This window comes from Vulpes vulpes, chromosome 14 (genome assembly GCF_048418805.1).
Source record: "Vulpes vulpes isolate BD-2025 chromosome 14, VulVul3, whole genome shotgun sequence".
Taxonomy (NCBI): Eukaryota; Metazoa; Chordata; class Mammalia; order Carnivora; family Canidae; genus Vulpes; species Vulpes vulpes.
This window is the reverse complement of record NC_132793.1, coordinates 82,513,446-82,539,170: the sequence shown is the minus strand read 5'-3', so window position 1 is coordinate 82,539,170 and position 25,725 is coordinate 82,513,446. Positions and strand designations below refer to the sequence as shown.

Here is a 25,725-nt window from a genome sequence, read left to right as displayed (position 1 = left end):
CAACATATAACATAACACACAGTACTCGTCCCACCAAGTGCCCCCCTCAGCACCCATCACCCAGTTACCCCAACCCCTGCCCACCTCCTTTTCCACTACCCCGTATTCGATTCCCAGAGTTAGGAGTCTCTCATATTTTGTCAACCTCACTGATATTTTCACTCATTTTTCTCTCCTTTCCTTTTATTCCCTTTCATTAGTTTTTATATTTCCCAAATGAATGAGACCATATAATGTTTGTCTTTCTCTGATTGATTTATTTATCTCAGCATAATACCCTCTAGCTCCCTCCACGTCAAAGCAAATGGTGGGTATTTGTCGTTTCTAATGGCTGAGTAATATTCCATTGTACACAGAGACCACATCTTCTTTATCCATTCATCTTTCGATGGCTACTGTGGACATTGCTGCTAGAAACATCGGGGTGCATGTGTTCTGGTGTTTCACTGCATCTGTATCTTTGGGGTAAATTCCCAACAGTGCAATTGCTGGGTTGTAGGGCAGGTCTATTTTTAACTCTTTGAGGAACCTCCACACAGTTTTCCAGAGTGGCTGCACCAGTTCATATTCCCACCAACAGTGCAAGAGGGTCCCCCTTTCTCCACATCCCCTCCATTATTTGTTGTTTCCTGTCTTGTGAATTTTCCCCATTCTCACTGGTGTGAGGTGGTATCTCATTGTGGTTCTGATTTGTATTTCCTTGATGGCCAGTGATGCGGAGCATTTTCTCATGTGCTTGTTGGCCGTGTCTTTGTCTTCCTCTGTGAGATTTCTGTTCATGACTTATGCCCATTTCATGATTGGATTGTTTGTTTCCTTGCTGTTGAGTTTAATAAGTTCTTTATAGATCTTGGATACTAGGCTTTTATCTGATAGGTCATTTGCAAATAACTTCTCCCATTCCGTAGGTTGCCTTTAGTCTTCTTATCTGTTTCTTTTGCTGTGCAGAAGCTTTTTATCTGGAGGACGTCCCAATAATTAATTTTTGCTTTTGTTTCTCTTGCCTTCATGGATGTATCTTGCAAGAAGTTCCTGTGGCCAAGTTCAAGAAGGGTGTTGCCTGTGTTCTCCTCTAGGATTTTGATGGATTCTTGTCTCACATTTAGATCTTTCATCCATTTTGATTTTATCTTTGTGTATGGTGTCAGAGAATGGTCCAGTTTCATTTTTCCGCACGTGGCTGTCCAATTTTCCCAGCACCATTTATTGAAGGGACTGTCCTTTTTCCAGTGGATAGTCTTTCCTGCTTTGTCAAATATTAGTTGACCATAAAGTTGAGGGTCCACTTCTGGGTTCTCTATTCTGTTCCATTGATCTATGTGTCTGTTTTTGTGCCAGTACCACACTGTCTTGATGACCACAGCTTTGTAATACAACCTGAAATCTGGCATTGTGATGCCCCGGCTCTGGTTTTCTTTTTTGATATTCCCCTGGTTATTCGGGGTCTTCTCTGATTCGACACAAATCTTAAGATGATTTGTTCCAACTCTCTAAAGAAAGTTCATGGTATTTTGATAGGGATTGCGTTAAATGTGTAAATTTCCCTGGGTAGCATTGACGTTTTCACAGTATTAATTCTTTCAATCCATGAGCATGGAGTGTTTTTCCATCTCTTTGTGTCTTCCTCAATTTCTTTCAAAAGTGTTCTGTAGTTTTTAGGGTATAGATCCTTTACCTCTTTGGTCAGGTTTATTCCTAGGTATCTTGTGCTCTTTGGTGCAATTGTAGATAGGATTGATTCCTTAATTTCTCTTCCTTCAGTCTCATTGTTAGTGTATAGAAATGCCACTGACTTCTGGGCATTTTTTTTTTTGTATCCTGCCACACTGCTGAATTGCTTGTATGAGTTCTAGCAATCTTGGGGTGGAGTCTTTTGGGTTTTCTACGTACAGTATCATGTAATCTGCAAAGAGGGAGAGTTTGACTTCTTTGCCAATTTGAATGCCTTTTATTTCCTTTTGTTTTCTGATTGCTGAGGCTAGGACTTCTAGTACTATGTTGAATAGCAGTGGTGAGAGTGGACATCCCTGTCATGTTCCCGATCTTAGGGGAAAGGCTCCCAGTGTTTCCCCATTGAGAATGATATTTGCTGTGGGCTTTTCGTAGATGGCTTTCAAGGTGCTGAGGAATGTTCCCTCTATCCTTACACTCTGAAGAGTTTGTATCAGGAATAGATGCTGTATTTTGTCAAATGCTTTCTCTGCATCTATTGAGAGGATCATATGGTTCTTGCTTTTCTCTTGCTGGTATGATCTGTCACATTGATTGCTTTACGAATGTTGAACCAGCCTTGCATCCCGGGGATAAATCCCACTTGGTCATGGTGAATATTTTTCTTAATGTATTGTTCGATCCTATTGGCTAGTATCTAGTTGAGAATTTTTTCATCTGTGTTCATCAGGGATATTGGTCTATAATTCTCCTTTTTGGTGGGGTCTCCATCAATTATTTGATGTACAGTGAAGGTGATAAAACTTTGGGAGAAAAAAGGTATCTTACATTAAATATAATTTAAAAGCCTGTGTAACAATAGTACACACTTGTGCATACAATTACCTCTCATTTCCTCATTTCCATAATCAAAGTTTGATTCTAAATTGTGCTTGTATTGTATTTGCAGACTTTAGGTTTTTCTGAATTTCTTTTGGCCATTAGCAGTTATAAAGGGTATTGTATATACAACTTCCTTTCCTTATCTAGTGCTTGAGATTTTTGACTTCTTTATAACCTTTAGGTTTGACTGTATAATTTTCAAAGGGAAATCAAAGAATATCAGAGAAAATTCTATGCACATTTCTGTCAAGCTTATTGCTTTTTCATTTTTTCTTAACTGAATAACAAATTGCTACAAGTTAGAGAGTTTCTCTTATATATCAAGGACTGTGAAGGGGACATGCCTGGGTGGCTCAGGGGTTGAGTGATTGCCTTTGGCTCAGGGTGTGATACCTGGTCCAGGATGGAGTCCCACATCGGGCTCCCTGCAGGGAGCCTGCTTCTCCCTCTGTCTGTGTCTCTGTCTCTCTGTGTGTGTGTATGTCTTTCATGAATAAATAAATAAACTCTTAACAAAAAAAGAACTGTAAATGGTTTGCAGTTTTATCATACTTGCAAGCTACTCACAACAATAGCAATAACCAAGATGTTAGCATTTTTGTAATAATTCCTTGAGACCTGTGCCTACTGTATAGCATCAAGAGAGCCACATTACACCTGACCATGCAGTGGATGGCCTTACAGGAAAGTAATTCTGATCTTAAAAACTCAAACTATTTATAATGGGCAGTAAACATGACTGCCCCTTTTTCCAGAGAAAAAGAGAGACTATCTCTGTCTTCCAAGGCTGTTGACTATATAAACATGCTTAAAAAGGTAGTCTAGAGTGAAGGCCATCAGGGCAGTCAGCACCTTGCTCACAAGAAGAAACATAAGCAACCTACAGAGATTTGTACCTAACAAAATCCACCCATCATTTCTACACCACTGTGATTCTTGGCAAATTTTCCCATGACTACATCACTCTGTCAGCCACTCTGGTTAACCTGATTGGCAGAGACTGGGACCAAATTTGTTCAATTTGTCTCATATAGCATTTAAAGTTACACCCGCTAGGACTCCAAGTAGCAGGATGATAACAACCTGCAGTATTTGTCTCAGCCATGTCCCCCACACCCCGGATCCCAGAGCTAAGAGGTGAATAAGTTTCATAAACTATCAGGGATGCCTTAGAAAGCTAGATGTCTTTCTCCTTAAGTTTCTGTATTGATCGTTCTCCTCAGCAGAAACATTAGTTCAGATAAGGCAGGATGTAGTACCAAGTGCAGACTCCACTTTAGCCTATAAGAAGGAAGTCTGGGGAGGGGGGTAATTCTACCATAGTAACCATGGCCCATGAGTTAAGCCTGAGCTGAATGCTTTCCAGGACTTAGAGGTCATAGAGAATTGTTATCCAATACTATATAGAATCACAGTGTGGTTTTTTTTTAATTATTTTTTATTTTTATTTTATTTAAATTTTTTAGTGTGAGCTTTTCAATGTTAACACAATGATACTTGAAGATACCAACCTCAACTAACTGTGAAATTTCTACAATTTATTCCAAGAGCCTTGGAAACATACAGTGCTCCAAGTTTCAGCGCTGGCTATATTATGCATGTCCAGCTTTTTGTTTCAATAAGGAATGATAATGTCATCTCATGGAAAGCATTTCAAACAACAGCAAGAGTTTTAAAAACTCTATGAGTTAACTCCTTATGGAATTACCAGTGAAAATCAAATGAAAACAAGCCTTGCCCTAGTGGCTGTTTCCACTTGGATAAAGAAGACGTGTCCAGAGGTATCACAACTTATTCCTCCCTTTATAGCAGAAGTGTTTCTCAGCATCAGAAATACTAAAAAATTCCCTTTCACTATTATTTATATTCCCCAAATGAATGAGAACATACACTGTTTGTCCTTCTCCGATTGACTTACTTCACTCAGCATAATACCCTCCAGTTCCATCCATGTTGAAGCAAATGGTGGGTATTTAAGGGAAGGGAGAAGAAATGTGTGGGAAATATCAGAAAGGGAGACAGAACATAAAGACTCCTAACTCTGGGAAACGAACTAGGGGTGGTGGAAGGGGAGGAGGGCGGGGGGTGGAGGTGAATGGGTGACGGGCACTGAGGGGGGCACTTGACAGGATGAGCACTGGGTGTTATTCTGTATGTTGGTAAATTGAACACCAATAAAAAATAAATTTATTTTAAAAAAAGAAAGAAATACTAAAACATAAAAATAAAAACATGCATCCCAGAATTGGAGGAAATGTGAAATGTTGTGATTATTAGAAGCCTATTGTTCAGAAAACAATGGGACCTTAAGATTTCAAAGGTGAAAGGGAATTTAAATCATCTCAACCAAACATAACTTGACACTATTTTCTTTTCTTTACACAACCTGCATTATAAATACGTTTAAAAAAAATACATTTTTAGCCAACATAACATATCATGGCATTTCAAATAACCACATGTTGTTTTAGGTTTTGAAAAGATTCTAAGAGCATTTAAAATCCAGGCCAGTTGAACATTTTCTGGATCTATGTATCTTCAATATTATTCATGGCATTCTCAATTTCCTCATAGGATTTTGCCAGAGAACTAAATCTGTTAATAACTAGATGATTCTGTTCTCCACCAACATAAAAGTACTAGATGAAGAAAAACAGTGTCTCTCATGTATACATAACCCATGAATATATGCAAATAGTATTTTCTTTAAAGTGCAACAGATAAAATTCATGCCTAAAAATATATTTATATCACCATTCAAATATTATCCATGCCTTATACAATATGCTTTCTGTGTACCAGTTACATATAAATAACAAAAAGGCTTCATATTATCAAAAACTACACAGATATATTGTTTCTTTTATGTGTAAACATATACATTATAAAACCAGAGCACCAAACACTGTTCCTCCTTAACAATAATTTTCATTTTTATAGTAAGATTTAATTTCATTTGGCATTTTTTAAGCCAATACTCCATTTCATCAGAAGCAGCTATAATTAATTTTCCCGTATTGAATGCCACCAAAACCAAAGTGGTTCCAAGAAGCACATACTGTTTGGGGGAAAAAGAAAAGAAAAATGATACAACTTTACATGTGAATACTAAAAATTAGTTCTTTGAGCCTTATTTTTTTTCTCTTTGAAATGTTGATAAAATATTTTATGAATTGTCTTCTAATAGAAATTACAAAATCTGTAGTGTGTAGATGGAAAAAGAGTTCCCTGAAAAACATATATGTCCTAATCCCCTAGTCCCTGGGACCTGTTAGAAGGAGAAGTTGGAGGAGGAAGGAGCAGGAGAAGGAAAGGAAGAAAAAGAAAGAAGAAAGAAAGAGGAAAGAAGGGAGGGAGGAAGAGAAAGAGAAGGGAAAGGAAGGAGGGAAGGGAAAGGAAGGGAAGAGAAAAAAAAAGAAAGAGAAAGGTCTTTCCTAATATGATCAATTAAGGATCTTGTGATGGAGAAATTATTATTCTGGGTTTTTTTAGTTGTTCCTAAAGGCAATCATCTTTAGAAGAGAGGAGGAGGGAAATTTGACAAATACACAGAAGAGACGGTGAAAAGAGGATGAAACAGAGATTTGAATATTCTGGTCTTAAAGATTGGAGTGATGCAGCCAAAAGCCAGGGAATGCCAGCTGCCACCTTGATTTTGGCTGATTAGTGCTGATTTTGGATTTCTAGCCTCCAGAAGAATGAGAGAATACATTTCTGTTGTCTTGAACCACAAAGTTTGTGGTAGTTTGCTATAGAAACCACCAGAAACTATATATGGGAAAGGCTAAAACTTATAAGCAAGTTCTCCTTGGAAATTAAGGATACATTTAGTGGACACCTTGCTATCTCCCGTAGTGCTCCTCTTAAATGACAGTACAAGGTAGGCTCATTTATAAACCAGAGGTTTTGAGTTTGGGAGAAGTCAGTGGACTGAGGTCTCAGGGGCTGGTGACAGGTCCTGAGGTAGTAAGAGTGTTTCCTGGGACTTACAGAAACATCACAGCCACCTTGGCTCAGGCACTGATTTTGTCATTCATGCTACTCACTGAACATCTGTTACAGGGCTGGTCCCTACTCAGGACACTGGAGACAGATCACTGCAGTGGGCAGTCACTGCTCTTATGGAGTTTGTGTTCTGGTTGTCAGGGACAATTAATTAAATAATTAATCATAAATATGTTAGATAAGGATAGGTGTTATAAAGGATAAAAGAGGGAAAGAATAGAGGGATCTGGGGTGGAGTGGGTGCTGGTATCCAATGGGCATTCACAGTGTGACTAGGGTAAGGAGTATTGGATAAGGAAACATCAATTCAGTGACAAGGGATTTAGCCCATGTGTGTTTGAGAGAGAACATTCCAGAAAGAGGTGAAGGTAAATGCAGAGGACCTGAGGCTGGCATATATGTGGCCCCTAGTGCATCTTGAACACGTCAAGTGAGGAGGATGGAAGGTAGCTGGAAGATGGAGAGATCACCAAGACTAAATTCTGCAGGGCTTGAAATACATGACAGAGCCTGAGTCTTGTCTCTACAGGCAGGATTTGCAGCAGAGTAGCATATCTGATAGCTGTTTTGAAAGGGTGAGAAGGGCACGTGTAGCTGCCACACATGTCAGTGATTCCTACTTAGTCCTGACATATCACTGTAGGTGGCTGTGGTATTTGTTCCTCTACAGCCCCTGATATTCCTTCTCCCACCTCAAAGTCCGTCTTACAGGATGGAGTCACCTTCTTCTCTGAGGGTAAATTCTCTTCTCTACTGGTTTGGAAGAAAGTAGAAGGTTCTCTCTCCTCTACAACCTATGCTACCAAATGTGCCCTGCCAAGTCAGAGGGTCTGACACAAATCTGTAGGCTTTAACACACAGGCAACATCAAAGTCTTGTAGACTTGACATTTGAAGATATAATTGTCTTCTTCAGATAAGGCTTCTGCAAGGCCCATAGATTACTTATTGGTTTATGTGATCTGGAAGGCAGGGGAAGGAGGAGACAAATTGTTTATGTCTATCTTCTCAGGAATTTTCTAATTTCAAAACTGACTAGAAGAAAGGTACTTTCAATTTCTTTATGCCTACAGGTTTTCGTGGGAGCAGTACAGACTGTCAAGGGCTTTCTTTAACAAGGTTGAAATAATTTTACAATCTTCTAATGAGCATTTCTCAAACTTTAAACATGTACAGAAAATACCTGCATCTTGCTAAAACACAAATTCTAACTCAAGCCTTGTTGGGCCAAGATTCTACATTTCTAACACACTTCCCAGGTGATGCTGATGCTACTGGTCCACATTTGAGCAGCAAGGTCCCAGTCATGGGCCACGGTCTATTTCTGCATCAGTGGAAATTCTTTCTGAAAGTATGAAGATGCAAAGACTTAGCCAAAATTAGGTTAGCTATTATTTTGTAAGCTGTGTACTTAGTACTTTTACAATGTCTTTCTGTTAGGACCAATTTAACTGTTTCAGTGTAGGATATTTGTTTTTATTTGCTTTGGTCAGTCATTTATCTATATTTTTACAATGACTACTCAACTTTGAAAAGAAGTTTTGAAAACATTTCATTCAGCAATTAATTGAAATGAAAGAATAGGTACTTTAACCCGATCAATAACCTCTGATATTTTCAATGTTAAAAAGTGAGAAATGTTTCAAGTGTTCATTCTCTGATATCAGGCATACTATATGTGGGGTCTACAAATATATACATGTTTTAAAACATCATAAAAATATTTCAGTTTGTATTTCAATTCACAAAGTTGTAAGTTAGATATTTTGCCTTAATTGAACTGGTTAAGTGGTTTTACATCACACAGCTTCATTTTTGGCTGTAGAGGGCACTATGAGCAGATGCAGCCCCTGTCAGCTTGGATCCCAGATAAATAGAGCTTTCCCCCAACATTTTCTCCCATCCTTGCTTCTCACAACCTCCACTGGACATGAGGCATAATCAAGAATTAAATTCTTGTTGCTTAAACCCACTGAGATTTGGGTCTTATTTGTTACATAGCATTATCTAATCTATCCTAACAAATACAGTGATTGCCACATGGAAAAAAAGTATAGCAATAAACAAAATATAATTATGTGGAAAACAGTGAGGATATTGAATAAGAGTTTTAAGACAAGGCTTTCCTTATAATGCAGTGGCAAAGCATTTTTTGAAGTTCTCATCTGACTTCAGAGGAAGTAGTGCCTAGCGACTCTCGTGAACCATGTACCTAATAGATTTATAGCTCTAAAAGCTAATACATATGACATTAGTAGTGTTGTTGATTGCTTTCAGCTTTATTTGGCAAGATATTACAAGATAAAGATTAGATTTGGAAAGAATTGACCTGTATGCAAAACAGAAGTAAAAAGAAATGTAAAACATCCACAAACTCAGAACCTGGAAAGATAGACAATAATATTTTTGATCCCAAACAGTAAAAGATAAAATTTAGAAAGGCTTCCACATCCAAATACTCAGTATAACATTTTAACCATTTAAAATGCATCAGGAAATGGATCAGAAGTAGAGTTAGCACCCAGGAAAATTTTCAATTGGATTAAAATCAAGGTAGAGGATAAATCAGAACTGTTGTGGCCTTCCCAATACATGTTAAATAATTTCAAGGTCCTAGTCACTGAATTGGATAAAACTCTCCTTGAAGCCAAGAAACAAACAAAACAAAAAGAAGTTCTGACTACTTGCAAACACCACTCACTAGAATCAAACTGATAAGAAACTGGCTAAAGTTTTGATGAGGGAACCAGGAGGCTGAGATTATTTTAGGTGTAAAATGTCCCTTGAGTGCCTAACCATCTAGATAGAACATGTAGAAGTTCTCACTGCTCTTCCTTCCACTCCCTCCCCCGCTGGACGGAGTTCATCCTCAGCAACTTCTTTACTGTGGTTGAAGAAGAAAATGGAAACAGAAGACTCTACAAGCTGAAGGCAGAAAATGAAGGAATATGAACAATCTTTTTTGGAAAGTGGAATTAAGAATTCTTTCCAAGAAAGGGAATTAAGATATCCTCTCCTCTCACAGCTCAGGGACTCTCATGTCATCTGGTTAGTGGTGTTTCAGTGCTGCTCTGTACCAGTGACTATGTGCACCTATTGTTTCCCTCTCCAGAGGGTAATGTTTGATGCAGAGATCCTATCCCTGTTCTGCCACTGTACAGTAATTCAATGGGGGAAAATACCCAGTTTTTTGTTTGTTTGTTTTAGTTCATTGGTCAAAAGGATTAAAAGGAGCCATATTGGTACCCATTGAAGACATTTCTATGAATCCTTGAGAGCTTGATGATATACTAAGTGGGATTTGGGGTACTTTATGGAAAGGAGATGAGTGTTGGCTAGTTTTATTTGGAAAAGAAAGCATTGATTATAGTAGACATTAGTAGGTGTCATTCATTACTGAGTCTTCCCTCTCCCAAAGCATACTCCAATCCTCTTGATTTTAGGGGTGACCTTATAGCTTGTTTTTATTAAGGAAATGAGAAGTGAAGAAATGTATTCCTTTTGAGTGAATATAGTTAAGAACTGGCAACCAACTTTCTTTTTTTTTAATAATAAATTTATTTTTTATTGATGTTCAATTTGCCAACATACAGAATAACACCCAGTGCTCATCCCGTCAAGTGCCCCCCTCAGTGCCTGCCACTCAGTCACCCCCACCCCCCCGCCTTCCTCCCCTTCCACCACCCATTGTTCGTTTCCCAGAGTTGGGAGTCTTCCATGTTCTGTCTCCCTTTCTGATATTTCCTACCCATTTCTTCTCCCTTCCCCTCTATTCCCTTTCGCTATTATTTATATTCCCCAAATGAATGAGACCATATAATGTTTGTCCTTCTCTGATTGACGTATTTCACTCAGCATAATACCCTCCAGTTCCATCCACATCGAAGTAAATGGTGAGTACTTGTCATTTCTAATGGCTGAGTAATATTCCATTGTATACATAAACCACATCTTCTTTATCCATTCATCTTTCGATGGACACTGAGGCTCCTTCCACAGTTTGGCTATTGTGGACATTGCTACTATAAACATCGGGGTGCAGGTGTCCTGGCGTTTCTTTCTTTTTTTTATTTCTTTTTTTTAATTTTTATTTATTTATGATAGTCACAGAGAGAGAGAGAGAGGCAGAAACACAGGCAGAGGGAGAAGCAGGCTCCACACACCGGGAGCCGGACGTGGGACTCGATCCCGGGTCTCCAGGATCGAGCCCTGGGCCAAAGGCAGGCGCCAAACCGCTGCGCCACCCAGGAATCCCTGTCCCGGCGTTTCATTGCATCTGTATCTTTGGGGTAAATCCCCAGCATGCAATTGCTGGGTCGTAGGGAACATCTATTTTTAACTCTTTGAGGAACCTCCACAGTTTTCCAGAGTGGCTGCACCACTTCACATTCCCACCAACAGTGTAAGAGGGTTCCCTTTTCTCCGCATCCTCTCCAACATTTGTGGTTTCCTGCCTTGTTAATTTTGCCCATTCTCTCTGGTGTGAGGTGGTATCTCATTGTGGCTTTGATTTGTATTTCCCTGATGGCCAGTGATGTGGAGCATTTTCTCATTTGCATGTTGGCCATGTCTATGTCTTCCTCTGTGAGATTTCTGTTCATGTCTTTTGCCCATTTCATGATTGGATTGTTTGTTTCCTTGCTGTTGAGTTTAATAAGTTCTTTATAGATCTTGGATACTAGCCCTTTATCTGCTATGTCATTTGCAAATATCTTCTCCCATTCTGTAGGTTGCTTTTAGCTCTGTTGACTGTATCCTTTGTTGTGCAAATGCTTCTTATCTTGATGAAGTCCCAATAGTTCATTTTTGCTTTTGTTTCTTTTGCCTTTGTGGATGTATCTTGCAAGAAGTTACTGTGGCTGAGTTCAAAAAGGGTGTTGCCTGTGTTCTCCTCTAGGATTTTGATGGAATCTTGTCTCACATTTAGATCTTTCATCCATTTTGAGTTTATCTTTGTGTATGGTGAAAGAGAGTGGTCTAGTTTCATTCCTCTGCATGTGGATGTCCAATTTTCCCAGCACCATTTATTGAAGAGACTGTCTTTTTTCCAGTGGATAGTCTTTCCTCCTTTGTCGAATATTAGTTGACCATAAAGTTGAGGGTCCACTTCTGGGTTCTCTATTCTGTTCCATTGATCTATGTGTCTGTTTTTGTGCTGGTACCACACTGTCCTGATGATCACAGTTTTGTAGTACAACCTGAAATCTGGCATTGTGATGCCCCCAGCTATGGTTTTTCTTTTTTAAAATTCCCTCGGCTATTCAGGGTCTTTTCTGATTACACACAAATCTTAAGTTAATTTGTTCTAACTCTCTGTAGAAAGTCCATGGTATTTTGATAGGGATTGCATTAGACGTGTAAATTGCCCTGGGTAACATTGACATTTTCACAATATTAATTCTTCCAATCCATGAGCATGGAATATTTTTCCATCTCTTTGTGTCTTCCTCAATTTCTTTCAGAAGAGTTCTATAGTTTTAGGGTATAGATCCTTTACCTCTTTGGTTAAGTTTATTCCTAGGTATCTTATGCTTTTGGGTGCAATTATAAATGGGATTGACTCCTTAATTTCTCTTCCTTCAGTCTCATTGTTAGTGTATAGAAATGCCACTGACTTCTGGGCATTTTTTTTGTATCCTGCCACACTGCCAAATTGCTGTATGAGTTCTAGCAATCTTGGGGTGGAGTCTTTTGTGTTTTCTATGTAGAGTATCATGTCATCGGCGAAGAGGGAGAGTTTGACTTCTTCTTTCTAAGCTCTCTCCCCCAACCCCGGCATACCCTGAAGTTTGAGTTGAGATAACAATGGAACCTCTGTTAGCCTGAGCACCCAGGTGACCATGAAATGAGCAAAGACTTCCTGTGAAAAACAAAACATATATTATATATATATGTATATACATATTATACAGATACATATACATATATACAAATATTATACATATATATAATATTTGTTGTAAGCTATTTGGATTTTGAGTTTTTTACTGCTGCAGCATGACCTCCCATCTTAACCAATACATAACTTATTCATTGAAGTATCATAATAAATTGTCAATGCACACACTAAGTCCCTAGGAATCTAACTTAAAATATGAAATGTCGGAATCAGATATTTACTTCTGTAAGTCTTCATAATCTGTGACATTTATTTGGTATTGATCTCATACAGTTTTTATTTTAAATTGAATTGTTTATTATATACTCCATCCTCTTGATCATCCTGTATGTGTCTTGAGAGGATTTTTTACAGTGTGCTTAAGAAAAACCTCAATACCCAAAGATGTAAGCGTCATCCTGAAGAAGAGAAAGGAATCAGGGGAATTAAATTTCCAAAGAAGTCACACTTTTTTTTTCAGATCTTTGAAATAGAGATAGAAACAAAACAAGTATTTGAAAATGACAGAAATAGAACTGAGAGGGAAAATTCCTCTACTGTATTTCATAGTTTTCCACATATTGAGGTTATTGGACATATGGGTCATGCTCTAAATATTATTTCATGTATAACTTCCCCACAAGACTCTAGGATTTTTGAGGGGTGGGAGAGTGTTCATTCTTCTGTGTGTTTCCATCATGTACTGCATTCTTCATACATCACAGGCTGCCATTACTACAACGCAAAGTTATATGTATTAATAACTTGCTCCTTACCCTCACCTCATTATGTAGGAACTGTTATCCACAAATCATAAATACAGAAACTTGGGCTCTAGTAAACTGGGGCATTCATCCAGATTTACACATAATAAAGTGACAGAGCCAAGACTCTTAGGAATATCTCACTTTAAATTCATATCATTTATTCATCTATGATTCAACATTATTGTATAAATGATTACGATAATTATAAAATATATTTCAATCTATAGGATAGCATGGGAAAACTAGGATACAATCTCTCTACTATAAAGATTTTAAAAAGGAGGCTCTTTGGTTGAAAATTAGCTTGAAGAATATTCCCATTAATATCAATTCCTTCATAATTTGACTTCTTCATTATGGAGTCTCTCAGTGCAGGCAGAGCACTAGACCACCACTTTCAAATGGTATCCTCCTCGTGACATCACCAGCTACTAACTTTGCCTCTGGGTCCTCACTGAGCATTCTTCCCTCAAGAGACATATCTTTTTAGGCAAGCAAAATGCCCTCCATCAAGGAATTTGAACGTGCAAATGTTTAAATCACGGCATGTAGGTCACTCACAAAAAGATGACAACTATTTCTGGTAACATTTTTAATTTATTGGGATGAGTCAAGGCTAATGCAAGGTGAACTCCTTTTACCACTATCTGCACAGCTACATTAGCTCATCCATGTGTTTTAAAATGGGCCTCTGGACAATTTGGCAAATTGCTCATGTATAATGCAAGAGAAGAATGTCCAGTTTCAACTCATACCAATTTCATCTCTACTTTTCATGAATGATTTTATCACAAAATGAGTCATGTGTTTATTCAAAAAAATGATAATGAAAAAAATCCAGCTATATATTAATTTCCATCATTATTATCTCAATTTGTTATGGTCACAGATTATGTAAGGGGTATTTACCTTCCACTGGATAGATTTAAATTGTTTTTTTTTTTTTTTTTCTGAGAAACTAGTATATTCACTTAAGATGTTGACTTTATTTTTCTCTTTTCATATTACATGCTTTATCAATATTTGCATCTATGAGATGGATAAATTCTGTTTCTTGGAACAGAGTCTTCCTAAGCTTTTGTGAAAAAAATGTGGTTTATTAGCCAGTTTATTTTCCATTCAGAATTCACATTTAAATCATTGCTTTCGTGAAGTTTTACATTAGGTAATACATTACATTTTCTTTTCCTGTAAAGAAAAGAAATGCACCTAGGTAGCTCAAATAATTGTCTGACTTCAGCTTAGGTCATGATCCTGGGGTCCTGGGATGGAGCCCCACTTCAGGCTCCCTGCTCAGTGGGGAGTCTGCTTCTCTCTCTCCCTTAACCCCTCACTCTGCTCATGTTCTCTCTTGGTATCTCTGTCTCAAATGAATAAATAAAATCTTTTTAAAAAGTCAGTTTTCCTTTTCAGTTTCCTTCATTCATTCATATATTTATTGGCAAACTTTCATTGAACTCTTGCTTTGGGACAGGTATGGTACTGGCATTGAGGCTACTATAGTCATAAATGACACAGATCCATTTCTGCTCTTATGGATGATTCAGGATTATATATTCTTGAAAATATAACAAGGGGAAATATATAGGGAGAAAGCCCCCACTTACCTTTCTAGGATGAAGCACAGTTAAATTTCCTCCTCAAGGTGTTACTAAAACCAAAACGTTTGTTTTGGTGCCTAAGTGAGCATGGGGTCTACACTTTATGAGGATGATTAAGCCTCTGGTACAAGATGTGCAGCACCAGGGACCCTGGGTGGCTCATCAGTTGAATGTCTGAATTTTGATTTTGGCTCAGGTCATGATCCCCGGGTTGTGAGACTGAGCCCCATGTGGAGCTCTGCAGTCAGTGGGGAGTCTGCTTGAGAGTCTCTTCCTTTCTCTCTGCCCCTCACCTACTTGCTCTCTCTCTCTCAAAGAAATAAATCTGAAAAGAAAAGAAAAGAAAAGAAAAGAAAAGAAAAGAAAAGAAAAGAAAAGAAAGAAAAGAGACGTGCAGCACCAAGTTTTTGGAAGTGAGCCTGTAAGGAAGGAGGCAAGCTGAGTGGCTACATCTCTGGCACCTTGTTCTGTGAAGTTAGCAATTTAACCACACTCACTGTTCCCATCCACTTCCACAAACCCATCTCTAGAGAGCACTATGGTGATCATTTATCCCCCAGAATCATTGTCACATAATTGAAAGAATGAGGAGAGGCTTCATGGGTCTTCTAATCCACATGTGTATAGGCTGAAGTCATGCTTCTCTTTATTAAGGCCTTCCAGAAAACAACAGTAATCAGATCTTCCTTGTTTTCTGAAAGTCTTTTAAGGATGATGATGATTGTGATGATACAAATAGGGAGGAAAGATCTGTATTCACTTTAAGTCATTTCTCTCTGGGGAGAAATTTTCAGAAAGATTAGTTTTTCACTTTTTATTAGACATGAGAAAATTATTACAATAATTTATGATGTGGGTTCCTCTAAAATATTCAGAGAGAAAGACTGAATTATTCCACAGGTAAAGGTAAGAAAAGGCTAAGGTGAACAGTGGAAAGAATATTTTAGGAAGTGTGGGTGAGATTGAGAAGATGTATTGTGTCTATATGCACACACAAGCACACCTGCATGGAAGCAACTCCATTACCAAGCTGCATTATCCAGAAGCTGGAATGTGCCATCCAATTTAAGCATAATATCCAGTTGGAAACAATCTCACATGCAAACCAATGTTCTTTCCCTCATCCTTCCATTGGTACTGGCTCCTGAATATTTGTCAATACTCTAATCCAGGTCTTTTCTAGTATCATTCTTGATTTTAGTTCACAGAGAACCTGGGCATTTAATTAACTTTTAAAGCCTAATGAACATTATATATTCTGGGTACATTCAGTAGTATTTAATACTTCAATGCTGATTCCATAAACTGTTTGAAGAAGACTTATAAGCAGATAAGAATCTCATGCTTAAATACATATGCTTCTTCTAGGGTTACTTCTGGTCCTATCAATCTACCTTTCACTTCCAAAACATGCCATACATTCTTTCATTAGTAGTGCTTTGATTGCTCTTCCAGCTATCTAGAATCCTCTTCTTTCTTAGAGTGGTATTATCCAAAAACCTACCCCTTCATAATTGGTTTCATTTTACTTTTAGTGGATCAATAGTAACATACAGTAAGTATTAACTATGGTACTTTGATCCATTTCTGTCTCATTTTAGGTTATTCTTAATTGTGATGCACATTAGAATGACCAGGAAAACTTTAAAATATACAATTGTTGGGGTCAAACCCAAGATCAAATTAATCAGATTTTCTGGAAGTAGGGACAAGGCAGCAATACTGAAAACAAAACAAAACAAAACAATGCTAGATAACCTCCCTGAGTGACATGTATACCTTGAAATATATGTAACATTGTAACACGTTTCCAGGATCAGGATAGTTCATTCAAAATGTTATTAGGACAAATGCCAACACCCATGTCACCCAGTTAACTTTGAAAAGAGACAATCTAACCAACTGCTTCTTAAAAGCCCTTACAATGTAATCAACAATGAGTTACTTGTCACAAAGCAGAATAGGCTCATGCAACACAATTTGTTACCATCCCTGTAATAAACATAACATAAAGTAAAGCCTTTACAATGACAGATTAAGATTCTTTTCATATATAAAGGTCATCTGAGCTACAAAACTGTATGTCTGGACATTAGAAGGGTGCATGGGATTGTGGGAAGGGCTATAACCAGCAGAAACTGGATGATCACCTAGGGTGGGAAGGAAAAGTAAGGCATAGAGACCAATATCATAAGACCCTGATGCAACCTGAGACCTAGGAGTAACCTAGTAGCAGGTGAGGCTAAAATCCCAGCAAGGAGGAAACTTTTGTTCAGGTAAGAGATGGGGCAGCAATAGAAGATATGACTCCCTCCAACCATGCAAAAATTGGCTTTACGTGTAGGGTTACTAGATCAATTACAGGACACCTAATTAAATTTTAATTTCACATAAACAGCACAATTTTTAGTATAAGTATGTCCCAAATATTGCATGGGATCTGCTGCCAGGATTTGGGAGCTTCTGGGACAAAATAAACTATTCATCTAATTCACTCCTAATGACCAATTCCTTCTTGCAGAGAATACCTTTCCTCTTCTTATATGTCCCATGTCCAGCTCGTTGTACCATCACCCAGTTGACTCCCATTCAATCAACTGAAATATTATAGGAATGTTGCTAGTAACAGATGGCCTTGAACACTTAGATTCAGGGAGTCTCGATTCAATTTCCCAGTGAAAGGAAGTCTGAATCTAAGCTTAAATCAGATCTGGCTGCATGTCTAAAATTTCCTAAGACAAATTTTTGTAATTCTAAAAAAAAAATCCTAAAAATTCATTTGATTAATCTTTGTCCTGAATTTTCAATGTGTAAGTATGAAACGGTTACATTGAGTGATGTACTTTTTATTATAATAGTAGTTTAACCTTTTAAACTTGAGGTCTCTTTAATCAATAGGAATTGACAGAAATGGCTTTGAACTTTCTACTGATTTAGCATTAAAATTGCCATCTTCAAAGCTCTAAGGAATCTAACTTTAACCTCCTTCAGTCATTGATAAATCATTGGCTCAATGGAGAAATGGTGGTAAAAGGAACACGGGAAGAACAAGGTGAGTAAGGAATCTAGTGCCATAAAACAAGAAAGCATTTAAAGACTAATGAGATCACATAAAATGGATCCAAATGTTTTATTATAGTAGATGGAAATACATTTAAGCAATGACTACATAGGTTCATGCAATTCAGAAAAGAGAATGCCAGAACAAATCTTTAAAACTCACACTATTGCTTTGAAAATTGGTGTCATTTTACTTTTTTAGTAGGAACTACAGATGAAGTCAACAATAAGCCTGGGTGATGAAGAAAATTCTTTGTTATATGAGAAAGCAATTAATAATGATAGGAATGAGAGAAGTCATAGATTAGAAAAATCATCATTATGGCACCATGTATTGTTCATGGGGAACTGGGTTTTCACAGAGTGCTAGCATAATCTCCCATTGACTAGTGTCAACCCACTTGTACAGGAAGGGTCATCTTGTCATCACCTTCATTCAGTTGTTGACTTCCTATCACTGACCACTAGTCAACCAGATGTCCTGCACCCTGATGTCCTGCAGTACAAAGTATACAATATCACACAGAATGAATGCTGGCCAATATTGTTTTGCCTGAATTTATCAAGTATTTAGACCTAGCTGCCAATGTGCAGAAACTATAGGAGCTAGAGCACTAAACCGAGAAAGACTGCAGGGACATAACCAGACAAATCCCACCGGCTGGATGCTTTTCTCAGGATATCTAGCTTGTGAATTTTTTTCTGTAAGTTGGTGTCATGAATAAAGACAGGCAAAGGAGGTGTATGCACTGTACCAAAATAATAGTAATGTAAGCGTCATTACCACAGAATTCAGTGCATAGTCATAGATTTGAATCCTGATTTGGACCAAGCAACTGTAGAGGACATTTTTCAGACAACTGAGGAAATTTGATATTGCATAGAATAAAACTTTTGACATAACAAGACATACACTGTTAGTTTAAAAATATAATCTATGGTATGATCTCATTTTGGTAAAACTATAATGGTAGAAGAACATGTACAAAGAAAAAGATCTAGAGAAATCTGCCAGTGTAGGTAGAGCCACTTTTGGGTGGCAGAGTATATCATCACTGTCTTACTTTATTGATCTCTATTTTCTAAATTTATATTGGCAGTAACTGCTTTTGAAATGACAAAAATTTATTTTTAATTAAAATAAATATTCTTTATAAATAATACATATACCCACACTTTGAAAAAGGGTTAATTAATGGATTTTGCTTTCTAGAACTTTGACTTAGGGTTTAAGCAGAATGCATTCTACTAGGAGTTTCTGAATAGCTCAAATAACATGTTTCTCCTCCTTTTGATTTCACATGGTTTTGCAACCTAGCCTGGAAGAAATCCTTTCTAAATCCCTTGAGAAAACTATTTTCACTGAACTTTGATCCTACCAGAAGCAATATTTGTAAAGAGAAGCCTACTGCTTCTTTTTACAAATTCAGTCTGATGTTAGATCAAAGAAATTCAGATAAACATTGAAGAAATAAGTTTCAAGTTCAAGATAAATTCCTAATTTAAACTTCTAAAAAAGTTTTTGAAGCTTTTACATAACTATAACACAAGCTTCAGGAAAAAGAATAAAAGACAAGCTTAACAGTAACACTAATAACATTAGTAAAATTATTAAAACCTTAATGAACTTCATTAATATGTTTAACAATAAGGGGACTCTGAGGCAAAAAACCCACCTGAATTAATTCAGAGACGTGGAAGAATTATAGCTCTAAGATTTATATAAAAATTTTCACAGGAGGTAATAATTTTTTCTAGCATCTTCGTAACAAGTAGTTTTGTTTTTCCAGCAGTACCTAGCACAGAGCCATACAGGGGATGATACACTCAACACATATTAAATAGATATATGCATTTCCTTCAACTGAACAAGGAGAATTTTCCATGGTGCATATTAAAGCTGTTTTACCCAACTGTTTGAAAATGGGGGAAAAAAAAGTGTAGTTAGGCAGTGCTCATGTCTGAAAACCACTCAGAACTACTTTTACTTTTTTATTGATTCATTGAGTTTTATTTATTTATTTATTGACTTACTATATTGAGTACTTCTTTTGGTAGTAGCATTTAGTCTTTTGGTGTAGATAGCATTTAAATGTACTTGTAAGTAAGTCTTAAAGTATTCTTATTAGTTATATGTCCAGAGTACCTTACACAGAAGTACTATAGCCAGATATGTTTAGGAATTTAAAAATTTGGGACCTAAAAAGTCATTTGGTCCATATTAGCATGCATATTGCACCTTACCAGCATCTGAGAGCACCAAGGAATCAAAGACTCTAATACTCTTCGGTGAAATATTGAAATATCCCAAAGTGGAATAAATAAGATCTATCAGTATCTTTCCATCATTTTGGATAAGGTCATGCTGGCTGATGAGTTTTGGTGCCAAATTTAACACAGATTTGGGTTTTCAGAGCTTTGAAGATTGTTCAAATGCTAATAAGTACTGGTATCATGGACTAGCACCATTAATCAATAATCTCTTTTAAAGTAGTTTATATTCCCTCCCTTTTCAGGCTAAAATATACTATATTTCAGTGCTTACACAAAATTGTTTTAGGACATGTTTTAAATATGTAATTGCCTTAATAATAAACAGATTTTTCAGACTTAATTTTTGTGTATTATTTCTTGAGAAGGCTTAGAGTAGATAGTGATTAGTGCAGATTCTGACCAAAGGACTCAATCGAGCACGGATAAATTCTGGGTGGTAGAACCTAGTAGGCAACCATAACTGCTTCTGGCCTCTAACAGACAACCTCGTATTGAGGCAGAGCTGGACAGGTCTCTGGCCAGGCCAATATGCCAATTGTCATATTTCACTGCCATTTGGGAATAAATGACTATTCCACGAGTAAGGAGACCATTTTGCCATTATTAATTAAAATAAATTACTGCTTTAAACAATGGCTTCCAATTGAAGAATTGAAGAATTCTTTGAAGAATAAAATAACATTTAAAGAGAGTGCAGATAGTTATATTTTAAGTAAATATCATAGATATTATACTGGTCATTGGGAGCTGAATCAGTATAAGAGTTTGCCACATGAGACAAATAGATTCACTCATTGAGATTCAAATTATGTAAACATATGCCACTTTTAGAGTAAGTTAAAACTGAGTCATATAATTCCCTGAAACTAGAAATATAAAAGGAATTATTTTCCCAAGAGTAACCTATTGACAAGGTTATCACTGCATTGTATTTCACTAATTTCAGCCTTGACTTCCTACATGGGACAAAGGAAAGAGAAGAGTAGGACCCCACAGGAACCTAGAAATAGGACAAAGAATGAATAGATAAGTTTATGGAGTTTATTGGGGAAAAGGTGACTATCTTCCACCCAGGGAGCAGGTGGAGTGGGAGGTATTTCTCCTCTGTTCTCCTCCAAAATCTCCATGTTCCCACATGAAGGTAAGAGCCTGGATGGGAGAGGAGAAAGATACCAGGACCTCTGATCCTGTGGGAGTCTTTGGAGTAGGGGTCCTCCTCAGGGAGACATCTGTGTTTCTGCAGAGACAGGGATGATACAGGAGATGAAGCATAAAGCATGATTTGCTCTGGCATTGAATGGGTAGTGAATCTGCCTTGTATTTACTCAGGTCAGGCCTTGAAGCATATGCTTTTGAGTGAAAAGCTCTGTGTATTTTGTACCTTAAAACCTTAGTGTGATGGGCTGAATTATGTTCCCCAAAATTCATACATTGAAGTCCTAATCGCTAAATTCTCTAAAATTGTATCTGGAGATAAGGCCTTTAAAGAACTTATTAAGTTACAATGAGACTAGGGTGGACTGTAAACCAATATGACCAGTGTCCTTATAAAAATAAGAAAATTGAATAAAGACAGCAGGGATGTGTACACCGGGGAAAGACCCTGTGGCACAGTGAGAAGACATTTGCAAGATTAAGAGAAATCAGACCTGTCTGCACCTTGATCTTGGATTCTAGGCTCCAGAACCGTTAGAAAATAAATTTCTGTTGTTTAAGCCACCCGGTTTGTGGTATTTTGTTATGGCAGCCTGGGCTGAATAATATACTTAATATAATAAAAGTTATGCAGAAGCATGATCAACCCCAATAAAAGAATTATTCAAGTGGCAGGAAGTATAAATCAGAGATTTCCCCAAGAATCTCAGAAAGTAAAAAGACTTTACCTTTACTTAAAACAAGGTTTTAAAATCCCTTCTGTGGAGGGCAGGATAATATCAATCCAAAGATGTAGATGTCTTAATGCCTGAAACCTGTAAATTTTAGCTTACATGGCAAAAGGAATTTAGCCAGGTATGATTAAGTTAAGGACCTTGAGATGAAGAAATTATCCTGGATTATCCAGAATGCCCCAAGGTAATTACAAGGGTGCCAAAAATACACGACCTTTCCTGGACGGTTAAATATGTTTATGTGGTGACAGTAGGGTTTGAGAGGCAGCACAGTTTTGCTTTTGAAGATGGAGAGGGAGTCAAGAGGCATGAAATGTGGTCAGCCTTTGGAAGCTGGGAAAGGTAAGGGGACAGCTCCTCTCCTAGAGTCTCCAAAAATAGTGTCCTGCCAACATCTTGATTCTAGCCTATTGAAAACCAACTTCAGATTTCTGACCTCCAGACCTATAAGATAATAAATTTGTATTGTTTCAAACCATTAGGTTTATGGTGATTGATACACACCTCCCAATCTTTTCCCCAAGGCTTGTGATTATTTACGGGAAGGGGGTGGTGAATTTTAGTGGAGGGCACGGACTCATTTCCACACAGGCAACCCTTTCCATTGTTGGATGGCTCTTTCCTTTGGAAATCTTATTTCCCCTCCTCCTCAAATGTTCATGTCTCTGGCATAATACAAAATTAATACAATTTCCTTTCTCAATGTGGTGCAGTGAAAAGTTGTAGATTTTCGATTAGAAGAGGTGGGGTTTTTGTGTGTGTGTGTTAAACTCTATATCTTAGTTTATTTTCAGTAGCTGTTGTCTGGGTAACTGGCTAAGTGACTATATTTCAGTTTCCTTTTCTGTAAAATGAGGTGATAACCATTGAAGTTCACAGGGTGGTTCAAAGGATTAAATGAGTTAATATATATGAATATGAATATACTAAAAGTTTGTAAAGTTTTGAGTGTTGAAAACTTAGGTTTATATATCTATTCATGTATAATTTTTCCAAATGGCCTTTAAAAATACATATGGGCAGTCTCCTAGTATCCTCTATGTTTGAGTATCTTCAGCTTCTTCAACTGCATCTAATCCACACAATTTCTAGTCCATTTGCCAATACAACTTTTTTATTTAAGTATTAGCCAATTTCTTCATGAAAAATTTTGTACAAATTAAGAATCACAGAAAATGTAGAATTATATGTTCATTTTTATTTGAAACCTCTAGTCACTTACCAAGGACAACTGCATCCAACTATTCTCTTGAAGGCAGAGGTTATTCTAGCAATGCTGTCGCACCCAAATTGAGGGCTAGGATAGTGTCTCTATGTTTGTTGGCTTGCAGACCTGGAGAGGTAGAGGCAGCAACCATCAGAAACTTTGGCCAGCTGGAGTCCTGAGGCTGATCACAGCGTTCTTCATTGTCTGGTCCCTCTGTCTCCATTCCTGACATTTCTCTCTCCCTTGCCAAAGGTCTAAATCATTACAGTGAAAAAGAGAGAATGTATGAAAAGAAAGTTTTTTTCTCATGGTACCTAGTAAAAAATATATAAATATGACCTACTTTTCATATCCATGCAGTGTCAAAACTATTCCTTCCCTAGTACCCTCACATTTCTTCAAGGGTACACCAGTGAAAAAAGTTAAGGCTGGTTATCACATCTATATATTTAGATGGGGGTGTCAGTGACACTGGTTATTCATGTGTTGAGAAGGTTGACTGGTGTTGTTAGGAACAAAAGAAATGTTTGATGCTGGTGGGGGGTGCTTTTCTAGGAAAGAGTTACAGAACAAGAGAGCTTAATCATTTTGAGGGTTGAGAAGGTGCTATTTATTCCAAGAAGATAGATACCTTTCTTAAGCCTTGGGCTTGTTTAGTTCTAATGATGGTAGTTGAGTCAGGACTGCAAAAATCACCAAAAACCCAGGGCTGATTAACTTGGAAAGGCTTCCAAGACTTCCAGCATTCCAGTATTGACAAATGGCCTATAGTATTGCCCTCAGTAGCAGAGTTAATGAATCTGAATATGGATAAAAGGGGAAAATTGAATCAAAAACAAATCAAGTACAGAACATTTTAATTCACTGTATAAGCATCAAGTATATTCCTTTGTTCATAAAGTTTAGTCAAATCCATTAGGTTAGAAGTAAAGATTTTGTTTCTTTTTTTTTTTTCAAAAGCAGTTCCAAAGTTAAAATATGATTTTAAGTGCCTTTCTCAGAATCAGGTAAGACCAGAGGAGGATATTCAGTGACACAGAATGAAACCATGGACTGTGTCTTCTGCACTTCAATGGCTTCACATCGAGTCACACGGTGAGCCCTCCATAGAGATGTGGACTATTTGATTGTGTGCATGTTTCAACTCTCTTCATAGATTGAAGAAACAGTAATAAATATTCAAATGCACTGCATTAAATATAGTAGGAATTATAGAAGAGTGTTCAGTGTTATCTTCTTTCCTCAAAGAATGTAAACATATAAAAACTGAAAAGACAAGCAGAAGAGTGCTAGAGAATAGCAATGCAAGAAAGACTCCAAGGTGTAATTAGGAAATGGCTACAGGTGAGGAGGTATGGCTGGGCTGACAAAGGAGGCGAATAGCTTGCTTGATTTAGCTCTTTACCATCAAATAAAACAAATGGGTTTCTGCATCTGTAGTGGTCCACCATAAGGATCTGTGGGAACTTTGTGGACTCCACCCTGTTGGTTCAGGGTTAGAGTTAGTGCTCATACAATCTGCTTTGGATTACTGTGTTTATATCTAGCTGCCAGCACATTCTCATGAGTTTGGTTGAGGGTCTGTATATATCGGACTAATTCAGAGCCAGAATCTCTAGCAGCATCATGCAGGAAGTAGAGGGCTTGGGTTCACAAGGTTCTCAGCAATAAAATGGTGTCCTTTATTGTGAAACCAGTACTTTTTGTGTCGTCCTTAAACTTACCATTTTAGGACTTTATTCCTTGCCCAAATCTCTCAAAATATGATCAAACACTCAAAATTTTAGATTAAGATGCTGTCATTTACTAGTAATCTACATGTAAGGAGACAGTGAAACAGGAGGGAGTCAGAGTGAAGGAAAAAAAATACCAGCTAGTGCATACCACACTCAGGAGATGTCTTTCTCAACTACCCAGTACCTTTGAGTGACACACAGCCATTCGTATACTTTTACATAGAGCTTATAAACTGAACATGCCTGGGTCTTTGCCCAAGGGCTTCCTTTGACCCTGAGAGAGAGAGAAGTATTGCTTTTCCAGAAAATTTCTTTCTCTATACTGTGTGCAGGGATCCTCTGTGACTCAGGAGAGCTTGGAGAGATGGACCACTGACAAGGGAAGAGTGAGTTGATTTTTCATTATATTTTGGGGGGAGCTTTGTGTTCATAAAAAATGTGTGCCCTAGTAATATATCCCATGGGCACTTGTCTCTTTCAGGGGTACTGACCTTTTGACTAGGACTACCATTGCAGGCAAGCTGTTGATACACTGAAATCCATGATGTATCAAAGCCATGCAAGCCCAAAATAGAGCTTGTGTCTTAGCCTCTCCAGAAGGCATCCAAAAAGGGCCAAGAAATAGGTACATCATCAGGTCCTGTAGATGGAGAAGCCAGCTCAAGTATCAATGCATTGGCTGCCTGCAGTTTGAAGAGCATTCTGGAAAAGAACAAGCATTGTGGGACTTACAGAGACAACCACAGAAACAGATAA

The 25,725-nt window shown here is 37.5% G+C and overlaps 1 long non-coding RNA gene across 1 annotated transcript in view; it reads left to right on the top strand.

Moving 5' to 3' along the window:
* LOC112907097 (uncharacterized) overlaps nt 1-25,725 on the top strand; it is a 202,115-nt gene that overhangs the window by 11,158 nt on the left and 165,232 nt on the right. The window lies entirely within an intron of this gene.